Source organism: Adiantum capillus-veneris, chromosome 10 (assembly GCF_014529385.1).
Source record: "Adiantum capillus-veneris isolate H3 chromosome 10, ASM1452938v2, whole genome shotgun sequence".
NCBI lineage: Eukaryota > Viridiplantae > Streptophyta > Polypodiopsida > Polypodiales > Pteridaceae > Adiantum > Adiantum capillus-veneris.
This window is the reverse complement of record NC_140940.1, coordinates 113,827,891-113,842,266: the sequence shown is the minus strand read 5'-3', so window position 1 is coordinate 113,842,266 and position 14,376 is coordinate 113,827,891. Positions and strand designations below refer to the sequence as shown.

The window sequence follows — 14,376 nt, the reverse complement described above, 5'->3', positions numbered from 1 at the left end:
TCAAGATTGGTAGTGAGAGGCAAGGGTGGAGGAGGGAAAAAAGCTCGCTTCACCAAGCTCACTTAATATCCTTCCCCTTCATTAAAAAAGCTTTCAAAGAGATGGTTTGGCGTCTATCTTGTTAAGCATGTGCATGGGAATGCATCTTACAGGTTGTGTGATTTAGGTGGGAGAAAAGTGAAAAAGTTTTGTTTGCTATTCAAGAAAAGAGGGGATGCTGATCCACGCACAAGAAAGTCATGAAGATGATGGGTATGATTGTATACAAAGTGAGGATGAAAGGAAAGACATGTTGTCTAATAATTATATTCTATGCTTATCAAAGACTAATGTAGCACATGCTGGAGGATGTGCAAGTTTAGTGTTTTGGAACACATGTGATCCATTAAAATTATTGCTATAAATATCACACCTTGAAAATTTCAAGATGTTTACTTTTTACTTTTGGTGTTTCTGTGACTATAGTTGTGATGGAAAATCTATCTTAGATTTATAGAGCAATTATTCTTCATTTCTTGGGCTAGTAACATACTGAAGAGTTTCTCAAGTACATAAGTCGTTGTTCTTCACACGATGATGGATTTTGCAGTGAATTTGTTGCTACTTTTTGGGCCAGTGCTTACATTAGCATCTCTTGTCAACCTCACTTTCACTTGTTTTTGGATTAGAGTGTTCATTCAAAAAAAAACAACTTATGGCATCATCATTGTAAGGTTGGGAATTTTTGGTCACCAAAAAGTCTAAAGATCTGCAAATCGATAGTAGTAATTAACTATATTTTTTGACCATTACTAGATGCTGCCCATTGCCGCCTCTACTACTGACGGTAAGTGACACTACCTTTGAGCCACTACAACCCCTCTTGCTCCTCCACATTGCAAGACCAGCTTCAAACTCCCCCCCTCTCTCAACCTCCTATTTCTCTCTGTGTCCACCCCCCCGCCCCCCCTCCTCTCTTTCCACACTATCTTGCATGGTCGACTTCAAATGGGATCTATGGTTGAGGTGATTCGGACCGTTAGATGCACACTTGTAAATTCGGGACATTTGGTAAACCCGGGGAGAAAAATAAATTTGAGTAGGCTTGTAAATTCGGGGCAGTCCGCATCCCATGTCTTGAACCCGTGACCTCCCCACTACGAGCCATCTGCATTAACCACTACGCTCGCATGCGTCGTTGAAATATAAGGGATTCGAGTATGTCATATTGTAAATGTGGGCTGATTAGTAAATTCGGGGCAAATTTGTAAATTCGGACAGACTAGTAAATTTGGAGCAATGGTCGAATCTGACGGTCGACGATTGGCACGTCCCACATTTTCCTCCTCCACCATTGATCCCATTTGAGCATGCCCGTGTGATATAGTGATATGAGCCCCCCCCCCCCGAAAAAAAAGAAAAGAAAACAGAAACAAAAAACACACACACTCTCTCTATCCATCCTCTGAAAATGTGTGTATGTGTGTGGAAGTATTCAAAATCGTGTCCATTTATCCCTGGCCATGTCTCTCCATACTTTCTTATGTGACCTTCCTCCCCCCCCCCCCCCCCCCTCTCTCTCTCTCTCTCTCTCTTTCTAGTGTACCCTATCTCTCTCATTATGCACATTGAAGAGGGTAGATATGGAACGAGAATGTGCATTTGACATATTGCATTCCTTTTCATAGACTATCATATTCTATCACATAATGCAAAAGCTTATGACGCTAGCAATGTGTGGCACTTACACTCTCAAACTTGCAGTGAGCATAACGTACATAGTCAATGTGACTCTTTTCCATTTCCCCATTGCTCTGTCTCATATCGAAGGGACTGGGAGCCAAGACAAATGATTGAGCTAATTTGTATTATTCACAAGGGGAAAGTCACAAGCATATTAGGAGGAGTAAAATTTCTTCTTTTAACAAAGAACATGGTTATGTAGTTGGGGGAAATATGGGTGATGTATTGTTTGTAGCATAGCATGTTGGATTTTGTCAAATGACAAAATACATTGGTGTGTGTATGTGTCTCTTTTTATGTGTGTGTGTGTGTGTGTATGAGAGAGAGAGAGAGAGAGAGAGAGAGAGAGAGAGAGAGAGAGAAAGAAATATGGGTGGCATGGGACCAAAGACAAAGAGGATACTGGGCAAGGGATGGTGTAATATTATGTGGGAGTGTGTGCCACACACACACACACACACACACACACACACACACACACACACAGAGAGAGAGAGAGAGAGAGAGATTTCATTATCGTCCACACGGAGGTCAGATATGTCCCATGGGACCAAGACCAAACACTACAACGGTTTTGTCTAAGAAGAAGATGGCGAAACATATCAATTGAGGACTGAGGGTCCATCAAGAGGGTAAAAAGGAAAAGGGGAAAACAAAACCTAAGGAAGGGATGATTTGGGTTTTTGGATCTCTTGGATGATGGCTTTTCCTCCTCAATAGACTGCCCATTTACCTTGTTTGTGAGCTTTGTGTACCTTCTTGAGCTCGCTTGCCTTAGCTTTGAGTTGATTTGTCATCAGTTCTTCAATGATCCAAAATGATTTTCCCTTGAGGAGGCGAGATTGATGTAGTAACTGCAGCCATTCTTCTTTATCTTTGAAAAGTGTGAATGCAATGCTCATGTGACACTTGTTTAGGTTTGTGATTGATCCAAGAAATGGTCTCAGGCTTGATGGGGACAAGTTGAAGAATCTCATTAAGCTTTACAATTGATTTTTCCAGAGTGTCCTCGCTAGTGTACCATGGTCTGGGAAGTCCTCCAGTCCTAACCTTAAGGCCAAGGGATTCTTGAAGTCGGCATTCTTGTAGAGCTGCTTGTATCTGTGTGTCGAGATTCCTGTGATTTGCTTCATGAACTTCCTTCACTGCCTTGACGGTTTTGGTAAGGGACACTTCAACACCTTGGGATTTTGAGAGGAAAGCTTGGATATCTGCTTCCTTTGTCTCCTCTATCTTAAGCAGGCAAAGCTTGAGTTTCTCATTCTTTCCGATGAGTTCTTGGATTTGTGCCTTGAGCACTAAAATCCTTGCTTCTTGGTGTCTGGCTGGATCTTTCCTTGGTGTGACTGCCACCACCAAGAAGACATGGGGCTTCCTCTTTCCTAGGTAGAGTATGGATAGCTGGCCTTCAAGGTTCAAAGCATGGGACTTGGGTCTTTGCAAGCTAGAATAATTCAAAGTTGAAAACGCTCGACAATGTTGTTTTGGTGAGTGTGCAGCAAGAGCAAGAGAGTGTTGACAGGGAGAGCAAGAAAACAGGAGGAGAATGGGAGGATTGTGTTTGTGCATTAGGAGCGAGGGGAGGAGTATGCCATGAAGAAGGAGGTCATGTCTATAACAGGAGCAAGGGAATGGTAGGATTTCTTGTAGCAAGAGATGGATCAACGGGCTGAGACTCTGCAACACGAGCGAGAAGGATGCAGCAGGAGCCGGGACTATTTTCTATGTCACATGGCGAGGCTTAGGGTTAACACCCCCCCACAGGGCTGCCCTCACCATGGGGAAGACACAAGGGACAAACACACACACACACACACACACACACACACACACACACACACACACACACACACACACACACACACACAGAGAGAGAGAGAGAGAGAGAGAGAGAGAGAGAGAGAGAGAGAGATTGGAGAGGGAGAGAGAGGGGGGGAACCTGTGTGTGTGTGTGTGTGTGTGAGAGAGAGAGAGAGAGAGAGAGAGAGAGAGAGAGAGAGAGAGAGAGAGAGAGATTGGAGAGGGAGAGAGAGGGGGGGAACCTGTGTGTGTGTGTGTGTGTGTGTGTGTGTGAGAGAGAGAGAGAGAGAGAGAGAGAGAGAGAGAGAGAGAGAGAGAGATTTAAACAAGAAAAAGTACATTGAAAGTATTTTTTTACAAATAGTGTGGAGTGTGTGTGTGTGTGTAACATTTAGTGGTCTAGTAACTTGTATTTTTTAGTGGTCTAGTAACATTTAGTGTGTGTGTATTTTTTTACAAATAGTGTGGAGTGTGTGTGTGTGTGTGTAACATTTAGTGGTCTAGTAAGAGTTAGAGTGTGTATTTTTTTTTACAAATAGTGTGGAGAGAGTGTGTGTGTGTGTGTGTGTGTGTGTAACATTTAGTGGTCTAGTAACTTGTGTGTAGCAGAAAATAACATAGACCCTTAGTGAGCATTTCATTAGAATAGATTCCTAATGAGCATAGCGAGAGGGCTTGGATGGAGAGAGCAACAAAAGCATAGCACCTAGTTAGATAGGCATTAACAATACTTCAAAAAGAGAGAGAAATTAAGCTATTGACAACAATTGAGGAACGGATTTACATGGAGCCGGTCCCCCCCCCCCCCCCCCCCCCCCAAAGGTTTTGTATTATAGGCTCTCCCCATCATGGGAGACATTTTACAATAGAATACTTTGTGTTCCTTCAATAACTTGCTGGTGCAATGAAGATGGAAGCTTCAAGCACCAAGCTCACACTTGTAAAACACAACATCAATTCCCTCACGGTCTCAGACCCAAGACCTCACACACCTTTGAAGATGGTAAGAGATGGTGGGGTATGGGAGTAGATCTAGAGGAAGAAGGAGTATTCTTACAAGAAATAAGTATGTCTCCTCACATAATCTCTTATAATAGCTTAGGATAGCTTAGTAATTAGCATGATAGAGGAGATGAGCATGCATTGGAGCTTGGCTCTTGGCTAGATTTGCATCACAAAGCCAAGAGTTGTAGTTGTAGGCCTCCCTTCTCACAAGCTTGGAGTAGATGATGAGGTTTCCATTAAATCTTGAGAAGGAGAGAGAGTCTTCTTTTCTTCACACATGAGCTTGTGTGAGTGTGTAAGTGATAATGCCTTTCAAAAATTAGCCCCGCCTCTCTCTTGGTCGACCCCTCTTGCTTTTTACTCATGATGGCATCCTATTGGACCCTGCAAAGCTTAGCCTTGTGACATGTGTCCCCCTTTCCCCTTTTGTCAGAGCTTTACGTATCAGACAAGCCATTAGACTGTTGAATGTTCATTGGACCCCTTTGGAGTATGTGAAATAGTCTTCCAGAGAGCTTAATTTCTATTAGTTCTTTTATCAAGTGCTTTTAAATGAATTAAACTAAATTTACTCTAGCCTAATTCTCATTGGTCCACCTCTATGGCCATCCAATAGGATTTGAATGCACCTTGGGGGCAACTGGGCTAGGGAACTGACATGTTTCCACTATGCTTTTTGTGTAAAGGGAGCTTGCAAGAGTGTGCGTGTGTTTCTCTCTCATCCCCTACATACAAGGCTCGCCCCCTCCTAGATAGGGATGTGGGAGACTTTTGAGTCTTCCCATAAGCATCCAAATTTACCTAGAGTTTGACCATTGAACATTAGCTTTGAGTTTTGAAATCTTAGCATTTTGGAAGTCTTAATGGGATGAACCTTAGGGTCTTTGAAGCTCATTGATGTACATTGCTCTTTTGCAGACGCCCCCCCCCCTTTGGATCCCTATTTTCCCTGCTTTGGATCCCTGCTGTGACCGGTCTGCCAACCTAACCAATATTCTAGCTTTTTCTCCCCTGGTACTTCCCCATATTAAATTATCAGTTTAACATGAGAAAATAATTTAGACACTAGTTATTATGAATGTGTGTGTGTGTGTGTGTGTGTGAGAGAGAGAGAGAGAGAGAGAGAGAGAGAGAGAGAGAGAGATTTAAACATATCAAAATTCATTATAACTTTGTTTTACACTGTGTAGAGGGTGTGTGTGTGTGTGTGTGTGTGTGTGAGAGAGAGAGAGAGAGAGAGAGAGAGAGAGAGAGAGAGAGATTTAAACATATCAAAATTCATTATAACTTTGTTTTACACTGTGTAGAGGGTGTGTGTGTGTGTGTGTGTGTGAGAGAGAGAGAGAGAGAGAGAGAGAGATTCCAAAAGAGAAAAAGAGAAAAGCCTTCTTCTCTTCACTTTCTTATGCTAAAATTTGAAAAAAAAAGCGGAGATTGGACCATACCACTGGCGCTAGTGGTATGGTCCAACCTCCCCTTTTTTTGGTCAAATTATAGCAATTTTTTTTCCAAATTTTAGTCTAAGAAAGTCAAGAGAAGAAGGCTTTTCTCTTCTTTTCCTTTGGACTCTCTCTCTCTCTCTCTCTCTCTCTCACTCTCTCTCACACACACACACACACACACACTCAGTTACAAACCATCTTGAATCATAGGTCTTGAGCTCAAATCCCAATGACAGATAAATGTTTGAGGTCTCATGGAATGGTTTCTTGGCATGTTAAAATTATATATTGCTTCTCTCTCTCTCTCTATCTATATATATATATATATATATATATATATATATATATATATATATATATATATCTTGGTCTCCAAGAAACCCTAGCAACAATCACTTCACCTTCTGCTTCGTCCAGATCCAGCCAGCACCGCCCTACACCAGCTAGCGCCAATGCTATTGCATCAGCCAACAAGCATTGCATTAGCTAGCACTGGCGTGTCCCTCTCGACATGGGCTCCTTCCCATACCGGTTCTCGTCATGGGCTCCTTCCCATACCGGTTCTCGTCACGAGCTCCTTCCCGTGCTCGTCCTTGTCACTGGCTCGCTCCCCTTTGAGTTTACTTTCCTCGACCTTGAACCTTACTCACACACAGTCTAACTATTAAGAAGCCTTTCCCACACCAAGACTACTGATAGCCCATCCTTAAGTCTTTTGAGTAGCGGCCATGGCTACTCGGGCTTCATCCCGTGGCAAGGTCACCTTGGCAAGGGTTGTAGTGACCCCCGTGAAGCAGGACAATGTTGTCGGCCTTCAAAATGAAGTCGCCAAACTTTGCAAGGAGAATGATAAGTTGAAGCAAAGACTTGCTACCATTGAGGCCCGGCTTGCTACAATGAAAAACTGCAAGAAAGAAGAGATGGAGGTCAAGCTCAATAAAACAAAAGCGGAAGTGGAGACCATCCTCACAATGGAGGTCAAAACTAAAGTGCAGGAGGTAATCTTTTGCGATGTCAAAGACCGTGTGGCATTCACGCTACACGAACGATAACGACAAGAGGACATAGCCCTCAATGTCTGCATCGGCGGGCTCCCAAGTAACTGGAAAGTGGAGGGGGATCTCAAGCTTCACAAGTGTTTTGCCCGTATCCAAGCAATAACCCACTTGGTACAATGGAATCCAGCAACAATCACCTCTCTTACACATTAGCATTGCACCAACCACACAAATCTCACTTTCAAGACCATGACGGATCGAATCAAACTCCTTGAACAATCAAGGCTTTTCAAGGATACTAAAGTTTGGTTTGCAAAAGATCTCACACCCACCCAACTCATACAAAAGAAGGTAGAACTCTAGAAGATGCAAGAAGCATGCACAGTAGGGAAATGGGCACTCTATCGAGTAGGTAAATCCATTATTCAGGAGTTTTGAACTCCCAAGTCGGCTCCCTCCCCACCTTCCCCTTCTTAGTGTTATTCATTTTAGCTTTTCTTTTTGACACCTCTTTGGACTCTCAGTCTTTAACTGAGATGTATTTCACGATCCTCTCAATTAAAAGAACCCCTTTGGAATGTTTTGATTTTGGTCCCATGGGTCATATCTGACCTCCACAGACGATAATTCAATCTATCTATCAATCTCTCTCTCTCTCTCTCTCTCTCTCTCTCTCTCTCTCTCTCTCTCTCTCTCTCTCTCTCTCTCTCTCTCTCTCTCTCTCTCTCTCTCGCGCGCGCGCGCGCTTGCCCCCTTCCACCAGATATCCCCCTGAGCTCTCCCTTCGTTGGATTTCTCCATTAGCGATAATACTAGTGGAAGGTAGCATGGAATACCCACAGATATACATATATACACACACATGTGTATGTATACATATGTATGTATACGTGTAAATACATATAAATATGTGTATGTATACAAATGTATATAGATACACACACAGATATACATATATACACACACATGTGTATGTATACATATGTATGTATACGTGTAAATACATATAAATATGTGTATGTATACAAATGTATATAGATACACACACATAAATAAATTAAAATATAGATAAATAAATAAATATATAGATATGCGCTCCAAAATTGTGGTGATGAAAGTCGCAATTGAGAGCCCACACTTTGGCTGGGAGAGGAAAATGTGCAGATCTAAGTCATGGATAAAATTGTGAGGGTAGCAAGTTTGGATGTGACCAAAAACTGAGGACTCTAGGTACGCAAACTTTTGAACTTGCAGTGAGCACTCTAGGTATCACTCAAGCTGAGCACTCTAGGTACTCAAACTCTTGAACTTGTAGTGAGCATAATGTGCACACTTGATTTGACTCTTCTCCATGGGCCCAACGCCATGTCTCACATTGAATATTAGCCACATGTCTATGATAGTGTGTATCGTTGACAAGGGGATATGCTCAAGCATGTAAGGGAATGTACAATTTCAGCAAAAAAACATGGTTTTGTAGTTGGGAGCAGTATAGGTGGTTGGAAGGAAGGAAGGAAGGAGGAAAGGAGACATCATGGGAGTGGGATCTCTCTAAAGAAAGGGATAGAGGAAGACACAATAAGGAAGGGTGTAGGAGATATATGCACTTAAGCAAGGTGATGGTACGGGGTAGAGAGAGAGAGAGAGAGAGAGAGAGAGAGAGAGAGAGAGAGAGAGAGAGAGAGAGAGAGAGAGAGAGAGAGAGAGATGTATAGAAATAGATGGACAGGAAGAAAAGGTCTCGGGGGAGGGGAAGAGAGAGAGAGATAGGGAGAGAGGGAGTACTCAATGGAGGGAGAAAAAGAGAGTGAATGGGTGAGAGAGAGGAAAGAAGTAGGTTAAAAATGACATGTGGAGGCCAAGAGAGGGAGAGACGGAATGGGTCAGGGAGAGAATTAGGACATGGTAGTGAGAGAATAAATGGGTAAGAGAGAGGAAATATGTGGGTTAGAATGACAGGTAGAGCCCAATAGAGGGAGAGAGGGAACGGGTGAGAGAGAAGAAAGAAGTAGATTGAAATGACACATTAATGCCAAGGGAGGGAGGGAGCAGCAAAGGTATGTAATGGGAAAAGGACATGGAATTAAGATCGAGGGAGTGAGTGAAATCAAGGGAGGGAATGAGAGAAAAAGATAGGGGGAGCAGAGGGAGGGAGAGAGGGAAAGAATTTAGTGAGGAAGAGGTGTGGAGACAGGGAGATAAAGAGAGATCGGGAGAGTGAAGGCAAGGAGAGAAAAAGAGAGCAGGAGAGTGAAGAGTAGAGGTTAGGGAGAATGAGAGGGGATAGATGGAGGTGGTGGAGGAGGAGGGGGTGAAGGAGTAGTGGGTAGCTTAAGTACCACTGGCTGCCCCTCCAAAAAACAAAAGCTCGCTCCATATCCTAACTCTTTACTGAAGAGTGTTGGCTATCAAGACTATATCATACACCAACACCTAAGGACCTTCCTAAATCTAAGCCTATGCCTCTTATGAAAACTATCATTATTTTTCAACCTTGCATCTTTCAATTGTGAAACATCAAGGTCAACATCGTCATGCCTTTCTTCTAACTATTGTATTTCCAAATCAAGAAGTTCTTGCCTACTCATTCCATTCTCCCAAAGTAGTATATTCCATATAGGAATCACATCCTCAACATTGCAGGATTTTGAGCATACATCAAGTCAAAAGGCATATAACTAGTAACGAAGAATTTGAATTGTTAAATGAACCCATAAAGCATAAGGAAATAATCTAGGCCACTTTCCCAATTTACCTTTGGAAGCCTTAAACAAAACTTTGCCATGATAGGAGGATGACCCCTCTTAGATTTAACATTTCTTTCAATATCGTAAGCACTAGTGAGAGCAAGTCTCATGCCCACTAGCCTAGAAAAGAACTTCTTGGATTCCTTTGCATCAAATCATCCATATCTACTGTTATTTTCTCAACACGACCATAACAAAATACTACATCTTCTGAGAGAAAGTTGAATTTTTCTTCAATAGCTTCTATTCTCAATACATGATCTTCCCTTGGTTTGAAAACTCTACTCTTGCGTGAACTATGTATCTCATTTTCCATAATCCCAAAATCTACCACCCATTCATAATGCATGGCAGGGTGCAACCCATGATGTTGCCTTACATTTGAATAGATTTGATAGGCTACATAAGACTCCACATTTTGAGATACATCTTTGTACATTCCTTTCCACCAATACCTTTCTTTTAGTTTGAAAAAGGTTTCCCATACACCTCATTGACTAGCACATATACTCTCGTGAAACTCCTTGATAAGCTTCATTTGAGTGTCCTTGTCACATACCACCCTTGTGGAGTTCCACCGCTTTTCTTTGAATGCTTCCACAAGTATACATTCTTTAAAAAGTACCCATATGCCTTTCTTCTTAACCTATTGAATTCGTGTTCAAACCAATTTTTTTTTTTTCTAAAGTGCTCAAGCTATGCACAATAAGTAGCCAATTACCTTCATACATCTCCTATTTAAATGGCTCAATTGAGTCTACAAAACACATTTTATCCTCCTTATCTTGAGAAATGGTGTAAAACTTTGTAAATACATCATCTCGATCAACAACCTTGTTCTCTTCTCCTTCATACCTTTATCTATAAAGTAAATCTATGTAAAGATTTGAGCAATTTGTAACCATGCAAAGGACAAGTAAAAAATCAATTTTCACAATCAGAGTTGTCCCTAATGTTGCAATAAGTACTTCTCACAACTCCCTCTTCACCCTTGCATAATTACATTAGAGAGAAACAAAAACATTAGCCACAAATCTTGGCCCACATTTCCTTCTTCATCTTGCCTATTTCCCATCCAATCCCCGTGTAAAGCTTGTGTCTATTGTTACAACCACATGTCTTATATATCCATAATCTACCTTCATCAAGCTTGGTGATGAAAGAAGTAACATCTTCATCTTTCTCATGGATTCTGTATGCTCTTCTTCCCATTGAAAACTTTGATTCTTTCTCAACAATTGGTAGAGAGGATCTGGTACACGTGCATAACATGGTATTCAAATAAGATAGAAGATGCATGCACCTAGAAATCTTCACACTTAATTTACTTCTATACATGTTTCTTTTATGTTTTTGATTGCATCCACCTTCTTTAGAGAAGGCCTTATACCATAAGGACCACACATATGCCCCACAATCAGCACTTAGTTGACTCTAGCTACAAACTTTTGCCTTGATAGGATAAGATCGATTTCTTCCAAACTTGTTAGAATATTCTCACAATCTCTAATACAATCTACAAAAAATTTACTACCCCCTCAAATCCATAGATTCATATTTGTCTTTTTCTTCACATCCTTTGATAGGCACATCATCAAGAAATGACATTGTGATTTGAGATATGAAGGCGCATAGAACATTATTTGTCCCGGCTCATCATATGTGCAACTGAGGTAGCTACTCCCTAAGGTAAGGCACTCATTATTATTGTTCTCATTGTTTTCAAACCCTTTTATTTCAATAGCTAGCTGAGAGTGATCATGCCTATAGGTAAACAATCACTTTCCACACTCATTGTTGCTAGTACTCCTCGTCACACTTTAATTCTTTAGCAAATCCCCAAGATTTCCTTTTTCCCTCTGTATAATTGGATTGACATGAATCTTATCGTATACCTTCATTAGTAAGGGAATGGGGTCTAAGGGGGGACTCTTTATTTGCCATGGGATTAAAAAGGATATTACTAAAGGGGCAAATGGGCAGATTCCATGTGGTTTGAAATGGTGGGTATGGCAGGGCCTAAAAGTAAGTGGTCAAACTTGTACTCTTTCATAAAATATAAAGTAAAAATCTCTTATAAATTCAAAAGAGTGAGCTTTTCTCTAAATAGTTGGGTAAAAACCAATCATATCTCTCTCTAGTGGTTGCCCGTTTCTCCCCCCCTTTCTCCTAAAATGGGGTCCCTCCAAAAATGTGTTGATCATTCCCTCCCTTTCTCTCTATTGTGCCATCTCTCACTTCTCTTCACTTCACCTTGCAAGTTGCTTCTCTTTCCTTCCTTTTAGTTTTCCCTCCCTAAAGCTCTGTAGCAGAAGTTTGAACCTCCTTCCCTCCTCAAGATTACTGCATTCTCCTCAAGCTTGTTGCATTCTCCTCAAGCTGAAGTTATCCATTTCTCCATGAGCCTCACAAAACACCTCTACTTAAAGCTAAATATCTGCAACATATCCTTCTGCTAGATCATCCCTCTTTCTTTCCTCAACGAAATTCCTGCTCCTTCTACATTAAGCTCTCTAGAAAGGATCAATTTCCCTCTCAAGATTTGCAAAATTATCTCCACATTAAGACAACAAGCAGGTGGAGCAGTATAGCAGTAAGAGGCATCAATCCTCTTTGTGTACCATCAAGAATCTTGCTCTTCATACAATGAGAACATGTATGTGAAATTTCTAATTATAAGTGTGTGCATGCACATCGTGCCACTATTCCCTATGGCATCATCAGGTACTCGGAGACCCAGGGGTGTCATTGACTCCATTTCATGCACCAATATACAAGACAATAGTGGATGTTGGGAGACATTGGAATTCAAACAAATGATGCGGGTGACAATGCAACCCAGCTCAAGAGGTGCATAGAAGGTCTCAAGGAGACACAAGGCTTCTCGAGCACACCATTGGAAGGGAAGAATCATGAAGTTCATGCAAACACAAGATTGAAAGAGGCTTGCAAAGGTGAAGCATGTATATGTTTCTTCACGACTGAAGCTAGAGATAGTAGTGGCTCCATCGAGATTTCTTGCAAATTGTAATTTTACTCCTCTTTTAAGTTTTTAGGTTGTCTATTTAGTTTTTTTGCCTTGTACGTTGCTTTCGATGGCTGTACTATATCCATTGCTTGTTCATGTCTGCATATGTTTTTCCATCCAATTTTACAGAGTGGGAGCCAATAGAGTCCTTCACAAAAACTTTTGAGCCCATCCACACTGACCTTGGTAAGTTTCTCTATGCTGGTTGTCCATCCTCTAAGCTTGCCTCACATGACATTTTTTTAATGATCATACTTATGTCACACCTAGGAAAAATGGGTGTGGTAATCTTTCTCCAGTTCACTCATCAACCTTGGAGAGTCTGGATTGGCCTAAGCCAGGCAGTGCCTTGATCACAACAACCAAAAAGAGAATTGAGGCGGATATGCAAGCATCAAATGAAGTGCACATATGGTTACCACAAAGCCATGATACCATGGTTTATGTCTCATCATGTGTTTGTGTTTATCTTTTGACTTTAGAGCGTTCACAGGACACCAACAATGTGGACTTGCAAAGGGGGAAGTGCGATCAACGAATTCCTTGCAGTTGGATGGGAGACTAAGGTGGTCAACCACCAAGGAGATGGAATCGAGTGCTATATAGTTGCTAATAATGTGTTGTTCAGATACCATCTTGTAAAGCAAGGCTTGTGAATGGTCTTTCCCTTTAAAAGATGGAAGCTGACAATGGGATAATGGGAGGCACTAGACTCTAATGTTGCTACTAGAGAATCAGCTGACCTACAAATATGCCTCCACGAGGATGCAATGCATGACATTGCAGTGAATAATGACTAGCACCCTAGTCACCTCTTAATCTCAAATATACCTTGCCAAAGCAATATCTCTTTGTAACAAATAAAAAGGTTGTTTGCTCCACAAAAGAGAAGAGCTTTCTCTGTGAGAACATTCCATTTCCACGATTAATTTTTGTAAAACCTTGTAACTGACAGAGATTTTTCTCCTATTGATACATACGGTGTTTTGAATCTCATCTCTGTGGATACTTGTTTATTCTCAACTTGTTCAAGTGTTTGATTGAAACATGAAATTTCTTGATGTGGAGCACAAAGGTTTTCAATGTTGATGTCTTTCAATGCTTTGTCACATGATTTTGATGTTAATTTAAAGTGCTTTCTAAAAGTGACTTTGGGTGTATAAGTGACTTTCTAGGTTTTAAACTTCATTTCTCACAATTGCAAAACTCTAGCTCTAAGATCTCTTCGCATTTTCTTTGCGAACAAACCCATGGCAACGTCTGTTGATGCACTTCTCACATAACTAGAAAAGATAGCACCTATAGATTGAGCATATGAACTACTCAGTGTGTTAGAGGGGACACATGTAGGCCAATGCCAATCTTCATGCAAAGGCATTTGAAAGCTTTTGTGACTACATGGCATAGCACATGCAAGAATATGCCATAGTCTTTGAGGGATCCGAAACGGAGTGGTTGCCATAGGATTTCCTCAAGGATCTCTATGCGGCCGACAAAAAAAATTTCTTTCTCTTGTTGAGGTTTATTAAAGGCCTCACAAAATGGGACTACAGGACATAGGATGAGGATGATCTCATAGATTTGGGCATGGGGTGCATAGGCACCGAATTCATTTCTTGGGACATGGTTCTGGT

At 41.3% G+C, this 14,376-nt stretch overlaps 1 long non-coding RNA gene across 1 annotated transcript; it reads left to right on the top strand.

Moving 5' to 3' along the window:
* Positions 1–11,863: 11,863 nt before the first annotated feature.
* On the top strand, positions 11,864–13,724 carry LOC147449475 (uncharacterized). The gene is made up of 3 exons (XR_015189547.1): positions 11,864–12,741; positions 12,872–12,928; positions 13,013–13,724. It is a non-coding gene; the product is annotated as an uncharacterized LOC147449475 (long non-coding RNA).
* The last annotated feature ends 652 nt before the right edge of the window (positions 13,725–14,376 follow it).